Source organism: Cucumis melo, chromosome 3 (genome assembly GCF_025177605.1).
Source record: "Cucumis melo cultivar AY chromosome 3, USDA_Cmelo_AY_1.0, whole genome shotgun sequence".
Classification (NCBI taxonomy): Eukaryota; Viridiplantae; Streptophyta; class Magnoliopsida; order Cucurbitales; family Cucurbitaceae; genus Cucumis; species Cucumis melo.
The window spans coordinates 14,840,524-14,849,026 of record NC_066859.1 but is presented as its reverse complement, the minus strand read 5'-3'; the positions used below and the strand labels follow the sequence as shown (position 1 = coordinate 14,849,026).

Below are 8,503 nucleotides of genomic sequence, written 5' to 3'. Positions count from 1 at the left end.
TTTGTATTCTATTTTATGTACTAATAATTGAAAGTTATATTTCTTTACTTGGATTGTATATATGTTTAAGTCATATTTATTCGTATCCTAGAAAAAAATAGAAAAGAAATGCATCCTAAGCATATCCATTCTATCCTATATCTATATCTTGTTTTTTATATCTATATTTATGTATGTGCTTACTAGCCTAATATTATAGAGGACAAGATAGAAGATAAGATATGTTCAGCAACATTCGATCTTAATTGCGGAACCAAAAAAAAGTTATAGGCAACACCAAAACATTAATAAATATTAAAAAGAGTAGATTGTATTTATAAATTTACGAACGATAAGAATGCAATTTATAATCATCCAACACCAGTAACAAACGAGTAGTATTGAATTGAACTCTTCGAAAAATGCGTAGAAATTAAAAGTTGAAACCACAAAATAGATAGAGTATTAATATTGCATATGAAGTATAGTAAAGATACAAATATATCAACGTCTAAGTTTGCGACTGGAGTTGCGTGTTTGATAGGAGCTTGTGGTTGCAATTACAACTTCATTTTGTTCCCTGCTTCGTTTTCTAGTTTGAATCGAACCGAATGGTTCACCCTATTTTAAGGATAAAAGCAATAATAAGAATAATAATAATACAAAAAAAAAATCACTTATACTTGATTACCATTTATGTTTTAATCTAATTAATATCTAAATTTCTAATCGATAGAGTAGATCAATAACGTGTACAATGTATCATTCAAAAGTAGTTGAGGGATGAGTTGATTATTATTATAGTTGATAGGTTATAATACTCTCTAAATTATAAGTATATGTGTTTTAGTAGAATAATAAAGAGGTAAAAAGAAGATTAGCAGGAAACATTAAATACTATAATAAAGAGCAAACACAATTGTGACAGAAAGAAATAAAATTTAAAATAGTAATACAAAAGTTAATCGTAAAATAAATGAAAAATTAACTATTACAATTTGGAGTCCTAAATACGAAACTAACTATAGCACTCCCTGCAAAATACTCATTTTATTATCAGCTAATTGCTTGTATTAGTTGAATTATATACTAATCGATGAAACAAAAATAAAAATTTTAAATAATACATTTTAGTCTTATTTCTTCAATGTAGTCCATTCTTTCCTAAAAATAATTCTCAACTACTCCCTCACCTATGTATAATGGATACGGAAATCGAGAAAATATAATATTCAAATAATAAATATAATATATAAATATTAATAATAAAATTAAGAAATTAAGAAAATTATAAAAACTTAAAAATTAATTTCTCAATTTTTGCATTTGACAAGCATGAGATGAATTACACAACCACTAAGATTGAGTATTGTAGACACATAACATAAATGTTAGAGGATTAAAGGGTTGACATGCACCTACGGTCACTAAGCACACTAATAAACATCTATTATTAATAGTATTTATAATATACATATCATAGTATTTTATAAATTGATTAAAATTTACAAAAGAAAACTTTAATTTCTATTTTAAATATATTTCAAATTAGAAGACATTGTAAGTTTTCTTCTCTTATTTAATATAAATTTTCTCTAAGTTGTTTTTGTTTTATTTATTTATTTACTTTTAAATGGACTGCTTCTTGTTTGATAACAAATATTGTTCCATAAATATTAAATGTTGGATAATTAGTGTTTGTGTTTGAATACATAGGACAATTAATATCTAAAAGATAAATAAATATGTTTCATTTACCAATTTGGTATATCAAAACTAGAACTAAATAATGTAAAAGAACAAGTAATGTAGTCATAATTAATAATTAATTAAATTAATTGTAATGCTTAATCAATATTAATTTATTATTTAATTAGGTTCTATTCATTGTCAATATATAAAAATCCCTCAAATTTAGAGTGAATTAAAAAATCAGGATTTTAATGTTCTTTGGATGATTGTTCACACGAGATTTTCGAAGAAACATGTTTTGTGGAGTTGAACTTGTGTTTATATTGTATTTGAGTTGATTTGATGCAATGTGGTTCAATTTTTAGTACTTGTTCTTTTGATTTTCTTTCGATTAAATGCGTAAACTTGATTTAAGGAAGCGGAACACGTGATATTTTTGAAGTTAGAATTTTGAAAGAAAGCTTATATGTTCAAAGTAACTTCAATCTTTGAGGGTGTGTTAGGACCATGTTTGACATGATTTTTATAGCTTAACTCTTTACTCATCACTCCATATATTCACTAAATTACACTCCAAGCCACACCTAGATCTAAGTCATCGCCTCTACCTTAGTGTGAATCATTGTGAGTTTTTTTTGTCATTTTTAATGTGGGTTTAGATGGGTTTTGTATACCCATTAAAGTTTGCTTAAGAATGTTAAAACTATTTAGTTTTTTAACTTATTTAGACTTTGTTAATTTTTGCTATGGAAATAAATAAACATAGTAAAAATAAATATTGGTAATTAAGTGGGGTAAAACGAAACTATACTTGTATTTCCATTAAATCAATTTTTTAAGTTTTTATTTCTAAATAAATCAAAGGAATAAATTTTAGAAAAATATGATTCTACTTTTTCATTAAAAATCTATTTTATGTGAAAAGATTTAGTATAAAACAAAATTTGAATAACCAAAATTGTATCATAAATCTGAAGAAGAAAAGATATTCATGAGAATGCATTTTTTTAAGAAGAAAATTTGTGTTATAAAAAGAATAATAGCATGATAAAAGAGAAAAAATAATAAATTCCTATTATAAAAAGAATAAATTTGTATCATACTTAGGAAAAATAAAGAATCAATGATAGTATGGCAAATGCATTTAGAGAAAAAAATAATGGTATGTAGCGGTTAAAATCATGCAAAAACTTATATAATGTTTTTAATTTTTTTTACAAAATTAACAAACTTATAACTTCCTTTAAAAATCATTTTTGAAAAAAAACACAAAATAATGAAAAATACTAGTGATTAAATAATGAAAATGAAGAATTAGTAATTAAACTTTCTCCTAAAATTATTTTTATGACATGTAATTAATGACTTACAAAAAATGTAATTGAAGAAATGAACATCAAAAGTAACAAGATTTAATAAAACCAATCGAAGAAAAATGAGTATTTCATGTATCATATATGTGCATGGCAAAAAAAAAAAAAATAATGAAAAACCAAGTTTGAAGCTAAATTTATTAAATGAACATTTTAATTAACTAGATTTAATAAAATGAATTAAAGAAAAATGTGTATTTCATGAACAGTATATAGACAAAACGAGTAGTGAAAAACCCATATTATAATAGTCTCCACTCTCCACCCCAAACACAGCTTATAATAACACAGACTATAATAGTCTGCACCCCAGATACAGACTATAGTAACACAAACTATAATAATCTACATCCTAAACACAAACTAATATAATCTCCAGACAATTATAATATCCAAACTATTATAATCTCAGATTATTATAAGTCACTCCTTGCCCCAAACGTCTCCTTAGAGTGTTCTTAAAGGGACTACTTGGAGACTTTTTACTGCAGATTGTGGGCATTGCCGTCAATGAACGATTTGGTTTCAAACTTAAATTGGTAAGCTAAATTGGAAGTTTTAGGTGATGATCATTGATAATTTTATTAGGTAAAATTATTAACTTCTTGTCCTTTATATGCTTAGGATCAATTCATTTGGAAAATTTATTTTTCAACCAAGGAACTGTAGCCATTCTCATAGGTGAGGGATTTTTACTACCGGACTCCAAATTAAATTGAGATGTGTCGTATGAGACAACTTGACTAATTACTTGATTGATTATGCATAGTGTGACTTTTCATATCTTAACCTATTATGCTTATGTTTTTTGATGTACCGATGATTCACTATGATGATGGTTGGATATGTACTGGTATAATTACTTATGTGATGAACTGAAATATTCTGGATAGGCCGAAATGTATTTTTGAGTTCATTGTATTAGACTGTCTAGACTGGATTAAGATTTGATTGTATTGAACTGTTTAGACTGGATTAAGATTGTTTGGAATGAGGGAAAATTGTAGCTTCAGCTATGGGGTAGTGTACCTTGCAGACACGGTGTCCTACAGAATCACCACATGTTGTGCATCCTTCGGAATCATTAGACTGATATGTATATCCTTCGTGATCAATAGACTAGTTATGTGTATCCTACGGGATCATTAGACTGATTGACGTGTATCGTATAGGACCAGAAGGCTGTTATGATGTAGGGTACCTCCTAATAGAAAGTTAACTGTTTTTACCCCTAACGGGACCAGTAGTAGATCTCTTATTGGGTATACTTTTATACTTATCCTTTCATGTTTATTTATTTCAAGCAAAGGTAATACGAGAGGTAGACTGGCGAGGGACAAGAAGGAATGCCATATGGGAACATTTTAAAATGCTTTCACTTACCATTTATTTTTTTTAGTTTTGATGATTGAAATGAGTTTATTATGTAGAACGACTATTTGTTTCTGGGTAATTCAAAATATAAATACTTTTGAATTTTATTTTATTTGAAATAGGGCTCGAATTGAATTTTTCTTTAATGTTTATTTTTTTTAAAAAAAAATCTTTTTACAATATTTGTGTTTAAATGATTTGTTTTAGATTAAAGTAATGACTGACTTAGTTGGAGAAGTTGGGTCGTTGCATGTTTGCAATATCAAGATCATGAAATAAGTAAACTTTTTCCTGTCTGCCCTTCAAAGTTAGGCGACGTCTCTCACTTTATCATCTTTATTTTCAGCTCTCACATCCTTCCTTTTGGAAAACTTCAGTGGGGTCATGTTAATTACCCATAGATTCTTTCACAATGCTATTCACTATTTTCTCAATTCCCTTTCTCTCTTTCTTATTCTTTTATACTTTGGGAACCAGAAAACCCTTAGTTTTCCTCTTAGGATGCTCAACTCCGTATCATGAGTGTGAATCACCAACTTTTCTAACGTGCGGAACTTAATTTTTCTTTCCATTTTTGCCATGGCAGCCTCAATCGTTACATCAGCCATCATGACAAACATCACATTAAGTTGTGCTTCCCTCTTTGACCTGCTAAAGGCAGCAGCAAAGTTAGAGTTATCATACAAAGAGTTTTCTTTGATTAGAACCTTAGCTTTACGAGATTCTATCAATTGTTTGAGGATGTTTTGTGCGATGGCAAAACCTTGATCTCGTTCATGGATGATCTCCTTCAAATGATTGTAGGTGACAAGTCTCGTGTAAGCATCTCTTGTAACAGAAGATTTGGATGCAACTTGCTTTTGGTGTCATTGGTTTGCTTGTAGATTTGGATGACAATAGAGGTAGAGATGTCCAACTGGACATGCCAATTTATTCGGACAAGTTCCTAAAGCAGCAAGTTTCGTGGAGTTGAACTTGTGTTTATGTTGTATTTGTGTTGATTTTATGCAATGTGGTTCGATATCTATACTTGATCCTCTAATTCTCTCTTGGTTGAATACGTACACCTAATTTGAGGAAGCGAAACATGTGTGATATTTTTTAAGTTGGAATCTTGGAAGAAACTTGTATCTTCAAAGGAACTTCGAGGGTGGTTAGCTTTAGAAGTTAGGGAGTTTTTTGGTTGTTGGGAGAATCTCTAGGCTTTCTAGAGTAATATTTTTTGAACCCCCTCTCATGGGCTTTATTGGCTTGGGCTTGGTTGGTTTATGGATTAGACCTCTAGACCCAACCATATGGATTTGAGCCTTATTTAACATTTGGGCTAAACTAAACATATTTTTTAGCTCAACTGAACATTAGTCCAAATTAATAATGTTTAATTAGACCAAAAATAATTAGTTTGATCCAACGATCATAATAAAAACACGTGGGTTCATCAGGATTTGCTAATTTATGTCTTCAATTTCAATTTGGGACACATGTCGACGTTTAATTAGTCCAAAATTCAATTATTTGTATTTTCGTCATTAATTTAATAAATGATGTAACAATTTGTAATTAGTCCAAATTTTCTCATTTAACAATAATAATATTTTTAGTTTCAAAAAGTTAAATTCGGCTAAAAAAACAATGATATTTAATATTTTTCTGAAATTTCATGGTAACATCTGCGAAACAAATGGGCCAAAAAAAGTGTGGTAAATGACATACATGTTAGTCAATTATAAACTAAATTTTCATTAATTAAACAAGGAACTAAATTAAACAATGTTTATCTATAGAAGAATCAACTTTTTTTAGTAGGATGGAATCTCCGATCTCTAATGAAAAAGTTCACGTTAATTACTTCTTGGTAAGCTTACTTTTGATAAAAGAGTCAACTTGAATAAATCTTTTAAATAGTAAGGTAGTGTTGGTGGAAGAGGTGGGTAGAATACGAAGATTGAAGTTATTGTGACTAATAATTAGGTTGTACTGACTATCCTACAGTTATGGTAGCCTCTCTAGTTTGAAGTTAGTTTTAGTGAAATTTTTTAAAGATTGTATATTCAGGGGAGTAAGTTTAGGATGCGAGAGGAGAGGAATATGTTTTCATTATTCTTAAGTTTTTGAAATTAGAGTATATAGTGATGATAATATGTATATATATGTACTAAACTTAGCCAGTTTTGTATTATTGTAGGACCCACCATTTAGAATGGCGTACGAGGCTCGTTAGGAGACGTATGACATTTTTTGCACTTTTTCGTATTATGAACATTAATTTTTTTTTATTATAAATGCTAACTTCTTTGTATTGTGAACATCAAATTTTTTGTTGAATTTGTGTTTGTATTTCGTAATTTACTAATTTATTTTAAAATTTCTTTAATTTAATCGAAAACGAATGTGAATATTTTAGGAAATAGAGACTCGATTGAAAAAAATTACAGAAAAATATTTTAAGAAAAAATAAAAATTACACATTTAAAATATAAAAAATACATATTAAAAATATTTCCCGATGAACTATAAACATCGAGAATATGCTGCAACCGTCGCATCGGAGATAGTTTTTCCCTAACACATGGTGGTTTTTAGCAAAGGAATGTTCTATGTAAATGCTCATTCTATAAATACTTTCTTTATTAGTTGTTTCCTTTTATTGTATTATTAACTGATATCTTTCTCATTTTTAGTGTGTGATTGTTGTGGAGTTTAAGGTTGCTTATCTGTGTTTTTGCTGTCCATATTTAAAGGACATTTAGTCCTCCCACTTTGGTTGGCCACTGCCTTTTTTAGAGGAACATTGCCTTATAGTGATAAATCATGCGTGTAAAGAAGGAAAGAGTTACACCACTTGGGAATACTTCGAATTTGGTGATATACACTGATCTATGCTTACTATTTGTACATCGTGATTCATCTAAAAAAAGATTCTCAAAACTTAGGAGGAACCTTAAGTCATTCAAAGCAATTTAATTAAGAACACTTGGTCTTAGAAGGAAAGGTATGACTCATGTAAGAAAGAATTTTACAACTTGATGGGAGCTCGAGTCTTGCAAAGGGAGGAGTCTATGTCTTAAGGAGAGCTTAAGACATTTTTTGCTGATAATACTACTTAGAAGGAACCTACGTTTCAACGAGAGGGAGTCTCAAACCTAAGGAGAGCCTTTAGGTGTACGATTGAGTGATAGAGTTGTTAGAGAGTCACTGTAATTATCATTGCAAATAAGTATTGTCTTGTAATCGGTTATTATTAGTAACAGAGAAATCATATTTGGTGGACACTGCCTATCAGAAATATATGTGGTTTTTATTGTGAGAAGCTCACAAAATATGGTGGTGGAGAGAAATTTGTGTCTGCTCCATCTCACATTCTGTGTCTAATGCGGGATTGTGGATCCGCTTCAAGGCAGGTCACAGGCCCCCCAAAAGGTAAATAGATATCTCTAATAATAATAGTATTAGTTGTTTAATTTCCTCCCAAAAAGTTGCATACCTGATCGTTGAGTTGCACAACAATGCCCTTATCAGAAGCAATGAGTTTAAGAAGATTCATTTTACTCTTCATATCTGGCTTCTTTGTGGATAGTTTTTGTATTATCTACCAAATAAAAAAGAAAAAATTGTATAAACTTTTAAATTAAAACAGAAAACAAAAATGGAAATCGTTACTGAGAGCCGTACCGATTGATTTACGCGATTGTTGTTGCGAAGTTCAACAGCAGGAGCAGTGAACTCTTTGCACGTCCAAGGAGCTGGATCCTTTTCATTAAGAGATTGAGATATCCTTCAATCAAACCATAAGCATCCAAAAGATTTTGATGTTTAATCATTTGCTCGCACTGCAAATTAAACATTATAATTTGAGTTATTCTAAGTTGAAAAAAATATCCTAATTGTTAGTTACGCGAACAAACAATTAATACCTCATCACTAAAATAATTTTCAATTTTCATAACTTTCGTTCACACTCTTTTAATCTTTGATTTTTTATTTTAAATGTAATATCAACAGTTAAAAAAAAGACAAGTTTTAAATCAAATCATATAGATGTCCTCATTTTTTTTTTTTTTATCTCAATATAGATAATTTTATTT

General features: G+C 29.1%; 1 long non-coding RNA gene across 1 annotated transcript; it reads right to left on the bottom strand.

Annotated features, from left to right (window-relative positions):
- Positions 1–292: 292 nt before the first annotated feature.
- LOC103488605 (uncharacterized) lies at positions 293–8,144 on the bottom strand. Its single transcript, XR_007819563.1, has 3 exons — positions 8,091–8,144; positions 7,903–8,007; positions 293–600 (listed from the first exon to the last, which is right to left on the bottom strand). It is a non-coding gene; the product is annotated as an uncharacterized LOC103488605 (long non-coding RNA).
- Positions 8,145–8,503: the final 359 nt, after the last annotated feature.